The 15111-nt window shown below is 37.7% G+C and overlaps 1 long non-coding RNA gene across 2 annotated transcripts; it reads right to left on the bottom strand.

Moving 5' to 3' along the window:
* Positions 1–1638: 1638 nt before the first annotated feature.
* LOC135240099 (uncharacterized) lies at positions 1639–8807 on the bottom strand. Of its 2 annotated transcripts, XR_010325592.1 has the most exons (4): positions 8645–8807; positions 7615–7707; positions 2860–2936; positions 1639–2214 (listed from the first exon to the last, which is right to left on the bottom strand). It is a non-coding gene; the product is annotated as an uncharacterized LOC135240099 (long non-coding RNA). The 2 variants fall into 2 exon arrangements; XR_010325591.1 differs by lacking the exon at positions 7615–7707.
* Positions 8808–15111: the final 6304 nt, after the last annotated feature.

Below are 15111 nucleotides of genomic sequence, written 5' to 3'. Positions count from 1 at the left end.
GAAATATCAAACGCATCATTTCGCTGCTCACAGATCTGAACACCAGATCTGGCCTCCTTCCCTTACCCCCCCCCCCTTTCATGATCTTTCATGATGGATGCGAGCCACACCGGCCACATACAGCCATTCTGATCCATTGCTGCATTCTAATGTAGTGGATGGAGTAAGCCCTGCAGCAGTCGTCACTTCTCGGAAGAGGGATTTGGCTGCCCTATCTCTTCCAGGTGAGGAGCAGGCTAATCAGTGTCCCGCCTTGTGAAATAGCTGCTCTACTTGATGTAATTGAAGTCCTGCTGCACGTAGACAGCTCAGCCACCGTTGCAGATAAAAATGGATCGTTACCAGGCGCCACATCCACGGCAACGGGAGAGAGGGAGAGGAGGAGGGAGCGGGGGAGTAAATTAGAGGCCTCAGGAAATGGCAGGTATCTAAACGCGGCATGTATGATTCACAGAGCAAGGGTAATCTGTATCACCTCAGGCTAATTTTCTTTCCACTAATGGATATTCGTCCACAGGTTTTAAACCAAGACACAGCCACTTCTGATAGCCACTGATAAAGGGAGAACTGCAGCTTCTGCTGAATATTATCTGATATTGTTCAGAATAATTATGCATTCAGATCCCGTCCTGTTCAAAATGTATTTTTTCCCCCCCCAAGTACATTTTCCTCTAATAACAATGCATTTCTACTAGAGTGAAGATCTGAATAAGTTCCAAGTTTAGGCCTGATATATTTTTATGTATCAACCACATTTTGGGGGTTTCTAAAATGAACTAATTCAGTCAAGCAATAATAAAAAAATTGGTCGCATCATTTCATTAATTAATGTAAAGTAGGCTCCATATCAAGACAACAGTATAACCTTCAAGCTGGCTGTCAATGGCACATGGCACGTATATCCTTAATTTGAAACATTCATGCTTAAGTTGTATCTGTTATTTCATTATTTGCCATGACCCTTGACCTGCAATGTTTTTAAAGGGACAACTCAAGCAATGTGATGCATAATGTTTAATGTATATCTAATTTATTAAACTGGAAATAATTGTCTGGTAATTGCATTGCTCCGTTTGTAATTATCAATGATAAAATTGACGAACACACATCATTTAAACTTCCATGTCCGTAGTCTACAGAGAACATGTTTTCTTAGTTTTTCTTGTAATATCCCTTCTTTATTCCTCCTTTACATATTATGAGAAATGAATGACAGAAGTTCAATATTCTTTACTGGTATCAAATAGCCAAAGGGTCTGCTAGCAGCTACCACCATCAATCATTAACAGTGCTGAAGTGCAGTACTTTGACTTGGTCCCTATATAACTGCTATAGGCTCCTTACATAGGGTTTACATAGTTTACCTCCTGTTTATGTGGATACATCATTGAATGGCTATGTAGTATCCATCGATCCAAATGAACCATGTCATTGAAAACAACAATTCAACAGAATGAGCAAGCTGTATTTAGTGGCCCCAAAGCAACTTCAGAGGATAATTTACAGATCATTGACAGTCCATATTTTCTGTACACATTCATCATTGAATGTTGTTTTTAAAAATTGGTTAATGTATGAAGGTTCCGTAGTTAGACTTCACAGTCAGCTGCTGCTATTACGACTACTACTGCTACTACTACAACGACTACGACTAATAATAACAATAATAATATTGCATTATGTAAAAATATGAGGTTATGCAGAATTTAATGTTTTAAGAACTTATTATTATTAGCAGATTTTAGGGCCAAAGATATCTGCCTACACACTACATGCAATGAAAGAAGTAAGAATCAAAGATAATTTCGATAATTCTTTTCAGAATTTTATTTTAAATTTTATATTAAAATTTTAATAATTATATATTTTTTATTTTGACAATTTTTATGAGAATTACTGCTAGTCATCTAATGTCAATAGGAAGACCATTACATGATGTTAACTTACTGTTCACACATCTTAATCATGTTACCTGACAGTTAAGATAGTTTGGTCCCCTTAGTGGAACACTGTGCTATGTAAATGCTCATGTAAATAGACTGCAGCATACAAAGTGTCCCTCATGGTGGATTGTTATGAAATCTTCCATTGGGACTGTTCAGGATATGTGAGACTTGAGGGGTCACCACAGGCCCCTGCTGCTCCCACGTCCAGTGGTGAATAGACCCCACCCCCCACGTCTGTCATCTCGTCTCACTGTCCTGCTCTTCAGACCTGGGTATTTTGCTTAAGGACAGTTTGGTAAGCTAAGCGGATGCAAACCGGTGACTGCTGGAGACAGACTCCCTGGCGCTCTCCATAGATCGTTCCATGGAATCGGTTGCCTTAAGTCAAAGGCACCAAAGCAGAGTGTGACTTTCAGAGCACAGAAAGCCACTTCAAACGGGGCTCCAACACAACCTTCCGCATTATCAGCACAAACAGAATGTAAAACACAGAGCATTGTTCTGTCAGAGCATGCATAATAAACAGTCACTCTCTCAAAAGTTAAATGTAGATTGCATGCTATCTTATCAGCGGACCCCTGCAACAGCACCTGGCTTGTAAATCATTCTTATAGGATAAGCCTGTTAATAATTTGTCTTGAGGAGATATGGTTACCCCAGGCAGTCTCTGGAGTCTGCTTTATGAATGGAGGGGGGCACCCCAACATTAATGGTGCTATGATATCCAGTTATATACCTTTTCAAAAGCGACCAGACATGACCAAAAATTGTTTTTATAATCAGCAATGGCTTGGCTCCCTGCTTTGGCAAGTGCAGACAAAGCAGGGACAGGAACTGGAAATAATTCAGTGAAAGGCATGTGAATGTGAAATAATGAAGGCAGCAAAGACACAACCTTATTAGACAAGGATACAGACAGCAAGCTCTTCCAGCACAAAGTCGCTTGCTGTTTATTTCCATTGATTTCATGATTGTAATATCGACTTGCCCCTGTTTTTAAATACAATGACAAAAGATTACTGCCCAAGCAAACAATATTAATAAGGTTGTAAGGCACCACAAAACCAGGACACTCCACTAAGCGCACGCACACACACACACACAATGTATAATTTATTTTGATAGGTTGTCTGTCTGTCTGTGTGTTTGTCTGTCACTTAATCAGTGGAAGCCAGTGAGATACACAAAGGTAAGGCATAAAACTTCAGTGCAGGTGATCAAAAGTAATTAAAAAAACAAACAAAAAAGCAAAAATAAAATAATTAAAAGAGCCTTCTTTAAAAGGTTGGTTTTTCATTGTTGAAAAACAGGTTTGGGATCATAATCAGTTAAAGGAAGGTTCTCTGCATTCTGTACTTGTACTTCAAAGGCATTCCATGATCTAGATGCCATTTGTGTTTCTGAGGTTCCGCGGCTGGAGAATGAACTGTTAAGGCATTCAGATTTTTGATTGATATCAATGCTTAATTATTTGGCAGAGTTCCAGAAAGCACTGCAGAGAGAGGATGATGGAAGGTGAAGTTCACGGCTGGAGGCTGTGGATTATATTTAATGGCTTCTGGGCTTCACATCCCATCAGCCCCCATGTGACATATATTTGTGGGTCTCAGACATCTAAAGCCTCACGTACTGGGCACTGGAAGCAGGACGGCATCCGTCTGCTTTGATGCCGAGTCACCTGAGAAGGTCATATGTTTTATGGCCATAGATTTTTTTTTTTTTAATTTATGTTTTATCTACTGTACATGTAAATGTATTACCTAAGAAATTTTAATTCTGGAACTAAGAATGAGAGATACACAATCTAAACTATTGAGAAATTCAATTGATACTGAAAAAAATATACATCATGAATTGACTTTTTAAAATTGATATTTTATGTTCATGAGAAAGTACCTTTCATGCTATTTAATATTAGCATGATGAATTAGATCAATGCATAAAATCTATCATAATCTATTGAGAAAATTAACATGTATCAGGCAGAGCTGGATACGAGTGAAGTTCGTTATTTGGCCCTCTGGATGAGTCCTAACTAAAAATAAATAAATGAATAAATGAAATGTAGGCATGCTCTGGCACACTCCAATCCAACAAATCATGCATCTGTCACAGCATAACATTGACATTACATATACAGGCTAAGCGTGCTAAGTACAGAACATAGTATAAGCATTATTTTAGGGCTCTTTTCTTTGGCATTACCTTTTAAAATTTGCATAATCATTCACGTTGAAGACTCATACCATGACAATGCAATGAAAACAGGTTAGTTGAGAATTACAGAATATACTGAACTGGCACATTTTAAAATAAAAGCAATTCAGGGTATGGGAGCTCTGAGAAAGAGCAGACAGACAGACTTTGCAAGAGGATTATCCAAATTCAGTACTACAGGAACAAATGGAAATGAGGTAGAAAGCACACAACTAAGATCCCACCACAAAACATAACCAGAAAATGCATCTTATGTACTCCATAATGCAACTCAAAATTAAAACTCTAGAACTAAACTAACCTTCCCTTCAGCAATCGTAACTACGCCACCTGGCAGGGACTTAAGATGTTGAGCCGGATTGGGTGATATCAATCAATCAAGCAATCAACCAAAACTTTATTTCGGACTCAAGGTCCATATAAAAGAAAGAAAATTACATAGATGAAATTACATACAAAGGCACCATAAAAGCACCATAAAAGATCATAATTTAAAAGAGAAAAAAAATATATAGATTAATGTCTTACATAAAGACAACTGTTCCATACAACAGCTGACAGACAACTGATACTGAGTTTAAGCACATTTATGGCAACCACAGTCTTATCTAATGGACAAAATTACTATTAGTAAAAGTAACTTCATTGTTGAAAGTAGAACTAAGGACCATAATATTATTATTTTAAAAAAAATGTTTTTGCTTCTTTTTAAGGATCCCAAACATGAATCATGCATTCTGAAATGAGTTCTCTGACATATTAAGCACAGAGGGAATCACTTAAATCCAATTCCCCGGAGTGTCAACACAATGAAGATGTTTGGGGAAACAAAGGAACCTGGTGTTTACGCTGCAAATTAATGTCCTTCCTTAATTAGTGATAAAGGTGAGGGATTATCAGGGATAACATGCTTTCCAAAGGATAAAAAATGGAAATCCTGCATAATGCCACAAGATTAATATCGCAAATGATGAGGTTTCAGTTTAGTGTTAATTAAACCTGCAGAATGATTTCATGCACTGGTTTAGAATATATAAATGCAAATAAACTGCATATTTCAAAGATCACTAGTCACACAGTAATTAAGAGGGCACAAGTAAAATGACTGCCAATGACAGCATCAACGCTGATTAAGAAGAGAACAAATCACATGAGGCCCATGTAAAGACCATAAACTGTGAATAATGATTTTTCTTTAATGCCAAAATCTTACAGCAGCACATCCCCTGAGCACATCTGAATTTATTACCAATATGTATGTGCCACTATAAAGATGTTTCACATTTTATATTTGTATTTTCTGAAAATTATATTTACCAACAGCACTGAGGAAGACTTATGAGACCCTAACTTAAAAATATATGTATATATATATATTTGTGTGCCTAATCACTCAAATGGTCTCACAGTGGTTCATATTCTCTGGAAAATAATGTTAGTTCCTGGGTAGGCTTTTCTGTTTTCCATTGTCATTCTGGAACATGAACATTCTAACCGTCTTAACCAAAATAATTGTCAATTCTGTGATTAGCCTTCCAAGTCCCCAACTAGAAGCCTGATGAATGTTGCATCATGCATCGTTGCATCATTGCTTGCTGGAGTTTGAACCACAAGCACCCGGGTGCTTCCATCTAACAGCTGTTTTCACTAAATCTGGAACAATCCCTCTTTAATCTCTTAAACCTCACGGTAAATTTCAAATCATATTAGTTTGGTTTAAACATCAATTTTATCTGATTGGAGCCCATGACAGTGCCAATCCTTACAAAGTTCCACAGCTGTCACAGGCACATAATACGAACATACTCAGATCGGCTGATGGAGCTTCACTGAAAAGTGTCAAAAGGCTGGAGTCACTCCGTTCACTTTATTGACAAAGCAGGATACATTCCATGAGACATTGAAAATAACTGACCTTGTGAATTTCCTCAAATTAATTAGCCTGATGCTGTTGGTCAAAGCAAGTAATATGATTGTAAAGCAGCTAATTTGAAGGAAAAAAAAAATGGAATTGAAAGTTGAACCTACTTCATGGACAAGCCAAATCTACAGTTTCAGTTTACTAAACTTGCGTACGCACAATAAAGGAGAAGGGTTTGAAATGTGACATTACATGATCTCATAAGGTACCATTTAGCAATTTTCAGTCCCTTGAATTAAAGCTAATGTGTGTCTATACAAAATATATGAAAATGATAAACCCAGCAAACTGCAGTAAGTACTGTAGCTAGGGGCTAGTAAGGATCTAGCTAGAAAACAGATAAATGATGTGCCCAGAATATTAATGGATTTAAATCTGATAAGCAAATCCTGAAATGTTTTGCCTTAATCTGAATGCAGTCTTGAAAAATTCTCCTTCGTTCTCACGAATATGGATGAATGAATGAATTATTATTTTTACTTTCGTGCCATACCATCTAAAATGGACCCCCTCACATGGGACTACGTGACACACAATTACAGCAGCCTGACTTGTTCATCAATATCAACACAACATCTAGTTTCCAGATATGAAAGCAGTATTCTAGACCTGATCTGGTCACACAGGGATCTTCTCCTCTTGGGTAGATTGTATTTCACATCTTTTTCTACAGAACTCATTTTTAATCAAACTATATGTTCTGAGTTTTGGCTCACTCCATATCTCAGTAGACCATTTTTACTGCATAAAACCCTTTTCATATTAGTATTACATAATTTCTTGCAGGACATACATTTCTTCACACCCTGATCTCTGAAATAAAATGTGCATATGCTCTGCCAAGTCATATGTATGTCCACATGAGTAGCGTCTTGCATAAGCTACAATCACCCATGTTCAGTAGCCGATTCCACAATCTACTCATACATTCAGCCCAATGTACTTCACATCCCATGTCACCTACAATGGCTAGGGTTGGAGAAAAAATTGTTTACTCTCACAAAGTATCTAATGGCTCTTTGATGAACCTGTTCACATCGCTCGTAAACTTTGTAACCCCAAACCCCAGCAGCGCAGTCCAGCCCAGGGCATGCACAGGCTTGACAGGGCCTGGTGTAAGTGGAGAAACCCATATCTTTTGTTTTGCCTGTAAATTTCCCTGAAGCCCCAGCTGATTCAGAGAGCACCATAGTGCCTTTAACAAAGGATCCATCTAACGTTAACAACATTAGATAGATTCTGAGCCAAAAGAGCACTTTTATAGACTCCAAAAAGAGCCACAGGAGTCTTTAGAATACCTAGGACGAATGTTTTGGTGGGAAAACTTTATACGATAGGAAGACTGTATATGGAGTCAGTAGCATAGCATACATAAAACAGAAAAGCAATGAAAGAAATACATGTACAGTATGATCCAACATACACTATAGTAAAGTCAAAGCAGCTGCCACAACCTTGTGGAACCCATATATCACGAGAGCGTATTTGAACTGATGCAATCTTTCCAGTGACTGGACTACCACTACTCACCCCCACAACCTTGGAACCTGACACAGGTGGTATTCTCTGGGGGCCTGTGGCCATCCTCTTGACATCCCAGGAACAAAACAGTGTATAATGGGTCTGGAACAGTTTTAATTTGAAATAGCAATGAGGTGTCAAATGCAAGACATTGATTGAAATGAACCCTCTGGTGGTTTAGAGTACAAGAACACACGGTAACATTATTCCACACGGTACCAGAACCTATTGCTTCATTTAATTGCGACAGACCTCTGTTCCAAGTGCATGTGACCTTTAAGTGTTTATAGGAGAACTTAATGAGTTTGCTATAAAAACAGGAATAAAGTCCTCCACACAGTAGTCCAGTTACCAGCAGTTCCATTAGCGGGTGCAGACCTGCCCTAGGACACGCCATTTGCAAGCAAAGCTGAGTGGAGCTGTACCGTAGATACGGAAAGAACAAAGAGTCTTGGGAAATCATAATGGTCTATTCAAAAACAAACCCTTTTTGTCAATATAATGTCAAATCATACAGGCAGACTTTTTTTATTTTATTCAGATGGACATGATGAAATACAATGTTTGAGGAACATGTTTTGACTTGGGTTTGTGACTGCACAAAGCACCTGTCTGGCAAGAAAGTGTGATTCCATCAGCACTGAGGCTTCCCAGCAAGAAGCACACAAGACATAAAGGACAATGAGATCTATATATATTATCTGTGATGCCAAACTAATGTATAATGTGTACATTACATATGTGATCAAATGTACTTTTTAATGATTTGGGGTTGTATTGCTCAAGTTCAGCAACTTACAGCAATAGAAAAAAACCACCATTCAACTATTCAGTCACCAAACATTTCGCAGCATCCATGCATGTTATGCTATAAGCATCAAATACTTCAAATGTTCATGTGCAAAAAATAAATAGATAAATAAATAAATACATGAGTCTGGGTTACCATGTAGCAAAGTCCAAAAAAAAAAAACAAAGTACTGAAAGCAATCCACAAAGCAAAACATATTCAAAATAGAATAAAACGGGAAGGCCTCACCTTAATGTTTTACCTAATATGGGAGTTCCAGTGATTTCAGGGAGTGAAGAATGATCCAGATTGATATGAAGTCTTGTTCACTTTCAAAAAAAATGTAATGGTTGCTTGAGAACCAAAAATAACACCCATTGCTTCTTTTCCGTTTGCAACACGCCCCCATATCCCAAACACTCCACCATTTTGAGAATTCAAACTCGAAAGAAGTCTCTGACCTCACTTCCTGACCCCGCCCACAAAAGTGCCTGAAATGCAATGTCCTATGTCAGTGAACTACAGAAGTGAAAAAAGTGGTTGTGGAAAAAAGTAAGGGTGACGGTTTACTTAAAAAAGACTCAGAGGTAATAAAGTCACTGAAGTTTAATTTGGGTCTATATTCTTTTCTAAATTAATTTAAAGGATAGTCTGTCATTTTAGTAACCAGTGTAGGAGGGTGAAATGGAATCATGGCATTAAAAATGTTGGCACAGGCACATTCATTTTAATTATAGAAGATGTGTGCAGAGAGACAGGGACAAGAACATCCCATATAATTTCTGGTAAAATGTTACCACCAAGATGAAGATATATTGTGACATGCATATTTCTCACATGTCCATGTAATACATAATTTGACTTCTTGGAACATTTTATGGCATTGTGACGTCTGTCAACATCTTTCATCTTAACCATCAATGATATTTTGTTACCAAATTAGTTACCCAAAAAAGGTAACAGAGGAAAAGATTATCATACATCATCTACAAAGTAAAATGAGAAGGCAAAGGAGCTAAAATGGAGCACAGGATTGTATGTGATGGCTTGGAGCCCAGGATCAAACGATGAAGCCACAAAAAGGGAAGAGTAAATAATCTTGATGAGCACGATTACGGAGAACATTTATTGCCCACGAGTACAGAAGCAGCAGTGTTAACATAACTAATTGTAATGACTTTACTGAAACCAATTGAGCAATGCCTTTATGCTGCAAGTTTACCGTAGAAAATAAGAAAATGAAGATCAGTATGTGCATCCAACATCGGGGCCATGCTTGTTAAATGAATCCTGTTGAATAGTCAGCTTGGGCTGATTCGTTCTCGAGATGATCCGATCTGGAACCGCTATTATCCAAAATGAGAGAATCAGGATCCTTGGACAAGCTTCCAGGATGCAGAGGACAGGCCACCCCATCTAAGAAGCCTCCTCACTTTTCCACTTCTCCTTAAAGGTTTTCTTCTGTCACCATTCTGGCTGCGGCTACAGATGATTTTTCTGAATGTCATTTTAACACCTGCACTTTAACACATCTTACGCAGATCTGTCTGAGGACGTACTTTAATGTAATGTCAAATGTACTTTAACCAGGCTGACTATTTGGAGTCCACCATTTTAGTGTCAGGTTGTAATTTCTTGCTTGAATTTGAATTTATATTTGACAAGATAGCATCTTTATTTCATCTTTGTTATACAAAGCCTCTTTCTCATACAAAGGCAAAATTACCCACAACCCCGTTTATCACCAGCCACACATACAAAATGGAACACACACGCACACACACACACACACACACACACATACACGTACTCACACATAGGTGTATAACATGTTTCATTCTGCAATGGTGAAAATCAAATAAGAATTATATATGTAAAATTATTAGGAAAATATAGAAAAACTAATTGGATAATTTCATTATTCAGACCATTTCGTTTTGTAGCATTTTTGGTATTCTAAATACCCTTTTCTATATTTATGCTGCCTTTTATTTTCTATTATGAGAGCCAACAGATTAAAATATTTAAAGCAAAAGAATATAAATAAAGATATAGATATATTTTATGAGCCTTTTAGATGTGATCTTGGAGGTCAATAATATACATGCATTACATATACACTGTAGATCATTCTCATTTTTTCAGAGTGCTAGCTTGAATATAAAAATCATTGCGAAAAAAGAGAAATAATTCATCTGTACTGACCCAATAACCCTTGCGTCATTAACCCTGCTTTCAGAGCAGCTGTGGGATTTATGGGGTAAAAGCACCCCGTTATTCAGAGCTAAATGCATCCTCTAGCGTTTACATTACCAGTGCAAATGGGTCAACCTCAGCACTGTGACACGATACAGCACACGGAGCGTTGCATTCTGCCAGGGCCACTGAGACACAGAATCCTGCCTTGTGACACCACTGTTTTCAGCTGATAGGTTAAATATTGATATCAAGTTTCTCTCCCTGAGCCTTATAGTGTAATCTCTGACATGTCCATACAGGCCTCACAATGCACAGCAACATATAACATGACTGGGGCCACCAGTTTGTGTCCCACCATGTGACCTGAGCGGATTTAAACTTGTATTTCAATGATCACAGTATTATCAAGAGGTCCCCAGAGGCACTCCAACGACACAGTTAATGACTATTCATACAACTGAGTTTGTAATTGAGACATTTATAAAAATAATAAGTTAATCTAATATGGGGAGAATCAGGAAGAAGACTGAACATGGATGGAAGTTTAAATGCTGTGAAAAGCATGTCTTCGAGCCAGGGGTCCTCACTCCTGGTCCTGGAGAGCCACGTGGTCTTCTGACTTTCGTTATTACTCAGAACTTGAGTAATAGCAGCAATTGCAATTCAGCAATCAGTTAAAGCAGTTGATTACGCAGTTAACTCAAGTCACCTGGTTTCTTGGTTCGAAATCGGACGCTGATCTTTTGAGTACTGAAATGTCATGCGTGACTAACTGGTGACCTAAACATGACAGGGGTCCTCATCCCCTCCACATGTGTGAAACAGCAACAGTGCTGCGCTCCATTAGTCCAACATGGTCAACCATACCTATGGCTGACAATCAAGGGAAATAACAGCTTGAACCATTATTTTAAAAAATGGCGAACAACTGGTGTGGGTCAATCATTAAACATGCAATAAAGTACTAATACATTCTGCTCTGCAAACTGTGGTACTGTGGAAAACCAATGAAATAATATCACGGACCATCCTTGACATGCAAATAGTTAATTAAGCACTTAAATGCAAATATGTTTGTGTTTTTACATTCCTATCAGCTCCAAAAAATGAAAAGAACAAGAGTACATAGCAAGAACACTGATTAACAATGAACAAAGGAGTGCACCTACAGTAGAATACACACCTCGTGCAACTCAGGTGGTACATGAGATTGCCAAGGCGTAGCCAAGTACAACAATTGCACAATGTCCTTGTATAATAAATATTAAGCAAAAACTGATTGGATATTGTACTGTTTACTCTTTCTCCTGTGTTCGGATAAAAATGGCAACAATAAGTTGTATTTAATATGTCATTTTGCAGTTATCCCTTTTTGCGTCTCTAGCACCAAAATAATTTTAGATTTCATTCAGTTGTGCTTAAACTGAATGGGTATTTCCGATTGGACTGTGACTGTGCCTGTGACTGTCCTCACATTGGTTTTGATTCTTAAGACATGTACATGCCTCATTGGGCAATGTCAGTGTTTTCAGACCAGAGCAGGTAGGATGTGTTCATGAACAACTACTGAAGTATTCCAGTCTGGAACTAAAACTGAGGAATGTTTCTAGCAATGTACTTCTGCAATGACATGCAAAAGACAAAACTATGGATATAGAACAGCTGAGGTCACAGGGCAGCCGAAGTACAGTAACTGAAGCAACACCCAATAACCACTTCAATTCTAGTATGTTGTTAAATCTTATGTGTGCTTTGCTTTACGAGAACTTTGACATAAAGCACTGGATGTGCACAGCATGTTATGTTCTAGGCCGTAACTTCATACAAATCCATTGCCTGAGTAATGACTCCCTATGTGACACTATTTATGCATTAACCTGCTTTAGCTGCAATTGAACTTTACTAACCAAGAAGAAAATCTCTTGCCTTTCTAGAAGATGAAGTACCCTTATATGGAATAATATAACACGTATATTCCAGACCCTAATAAAGCTGCTGCATTTACTCATTTGAGGACGAATATAAATCAAAGGGGTAATTGTAATGCTACCACAAAACCTAATCACTAAATGCAAAACATGTCAATACCAGCATATTTGAAACACGAAAAACACCAATCTTGTATCATTTTATATTGGGTTCTTTACGTTCTATATTTTGTTGAAAATGGAATCTATTTAAATTGCCAAACAACATTTATAGCATGGTCATTGAGTTTTTTTCCATGAAGATAATTGATTTATTCTTTTTTTTTTTTTTTGGTTTGAAAAGCATTATTTTCTCTATCTTTATTGCAGTTATTTATGGTGATACATAATTCCAATAAAATTGCATTTCAAAGCCTTTGTGGGCTTTTGAATCCATTTCAGTCCATCACAATAATGTACATTTAGCAACCCTCAGATTCATGAAATCTACATTTCCATGTATACAGTCCATCTCCATGTTGTCAACTCCAAGAATTCTCCCTCCATTACTTCTCATCAAGATCTATTTACCCATTGGGCAGGGAGGGATAATAGGCTCAGAGCACATTAATTGAAAAGCAAACAAAGAGACTACAATCTGGAGATTTCCATTACCGCAGGCACACCACATGTTTTCTTAGTTTTGTTTTTTTGACATAAAACAAAGAGAATGTCGCTGGGTTTTAATTGCATTTCAATAGCACTCTCGTAATATCAGCAACTACATTTGTACAGCACTGTTTTCCATAGAAAGGCATACAATTACATTAAATGAAAGACTGATATTTGGACATTTAATTATCTTCTCTTTGTATAGTCGTCAATTGAGATATTCACACAATGGTAGCCAAGTGTTAACTTGTGTATGAATATAGAACATTAAGCCCATATGCAGCTTGAGTTTATGTTCTACACATCAGGGGCTTGAAGCCTGTAAAAGAAAGGAATAAAGCATTACATAATCATCACAGGATTTGGGCAGAGACACTTTATCGTGCATTGTGATTTACTGCGTATCACACATCATAAGGTGACAGAGATCGAATTCAGACGATCTGCGGTGGTGGGAGTCCAAGGCCACTGGCAGTGTTTGGTGTGGTTCCTCCTCGTCTCTTCCATTATCCGCCATTACTTCGGGTGCAGAGGTGATGTTTACGAGCCTACAATGTATTACGGTCATGTGGACTGTCAGAAATACTTCGGCTCAAGCTTCACCAAACCTGTGCACAGTGTCCTTGACACCTTAACTGTAACATATTAGCATGTTAAAATGCATATGTATGCATTTTGCCATAATATTCTTGTTGCTTTACTGAAAAGTTCACAAAAAAGATAGTCAGTAATAACATTTTCATGGTTTAAACATGTACATTTATGTCTATATATTTAATGCATGTGCAGTGGAAAATCTGCCATAAGAGTCAATTCACAATAAAAGTATAACCATTTAAAATATTAAACATAACCATACACTGAATTAATATCTTCAATATTTACTTGAAAAATTTGGACATTTTCTAAATAGTTTTTCTTCCTTTTAAGTTTGTGGTTTGAGTGAATAATCAACTGTATAATTTACAGAAATAATGTGAAATTTTGTTAAAATATCACATATGTGAAGTGCACCAGGTCCTTGAGAGTTGGAGCTTTCTCTCAGAGTGGCGGTAGGGTTCTCTGTGATGCTAATCCTGTTTGATCTGCAGGCTCTCTAAAGTAAAGCCCAGCTCTGAATGAGCTTTAATCCCAGGGCTGAGGAGACTGATGCTCCGAACCAGCAGGGCTGTTATGTCACAGGGGCTAAAAATGCATTTGTGTGTGTGCGCATTAAGAGAAAGAGAGAGAGAGAGAGAGAGAGAGAGAGACCAGTTTTAGTGTGGAGAGAGAGAGGGAGAGGGAGAGAGAGAGAGAGAGAGAGAGAGAGAGAGACTTCAATTCCAAAAACTGGAAATTCCACTGAAAATCACTATTTCATAACACCCGTTACTGGGACACGAACCCTTTACCCGATTACAGTTAAGAGCTTCCAAGCAGGCCTACATTGTGAGCACATCTACTGAAGCTGGTGAGAGGGGCGACACATTCACAGTGCATGGTTTTGTTCGGTTAGATTCTGCAATACTGCTTCACTAACCTTGTTGGTTTGAAGCCAGACAGCCATACTAGAGGCATTCAAAATGGCACTCACCACCTGGATTTGATCACCCTGCAGTACATGTTCTCTGTAAATAATAAGACTAATTTTTTATTATATATTATTTATATGTTATGAAGTTAATTTTGTATTATCTAACTTACACAGCTGACATTTTAAATGTTATTCCTTCAAATATTCCTGGATAGCACTCTGGATTTCAACCTGTAACCTTATAGACATTTCCCAAAAGAAGATTCTTAGTGGACTATTACAAACTGTGTTCATATTTAGTGTTTAGTACGCTTTCCACAGACTTGGTATTAACACATTCTGCCTTTTTAGAAAAAATTAAGATATGGAAAATGTTTGATGCACAAGAACAACTGACTAGCCCACAAAGCTTAAGACCTAGGTCC

Source organism: Anguilla rostrata, chromosome 14 (genome assembly GCF_018555375.3).
Source record: "Anguilla rostrata isolate EN2019 chromosome 14, ASM1855537v3, whole genome shotgun sequence".
NCBI classification, from domain to species: domain Eukaryota; kingdom Metazoa; phylum Chordata; class Actinopteri; order Anguilliformes; family Anguillidae; genus Anguilla; species Anguilla rostrata.
Note: the sequence above shows the minus strand (reverse complement) of the source record. Positions and strands in the feature narration are given on the sequence as shown.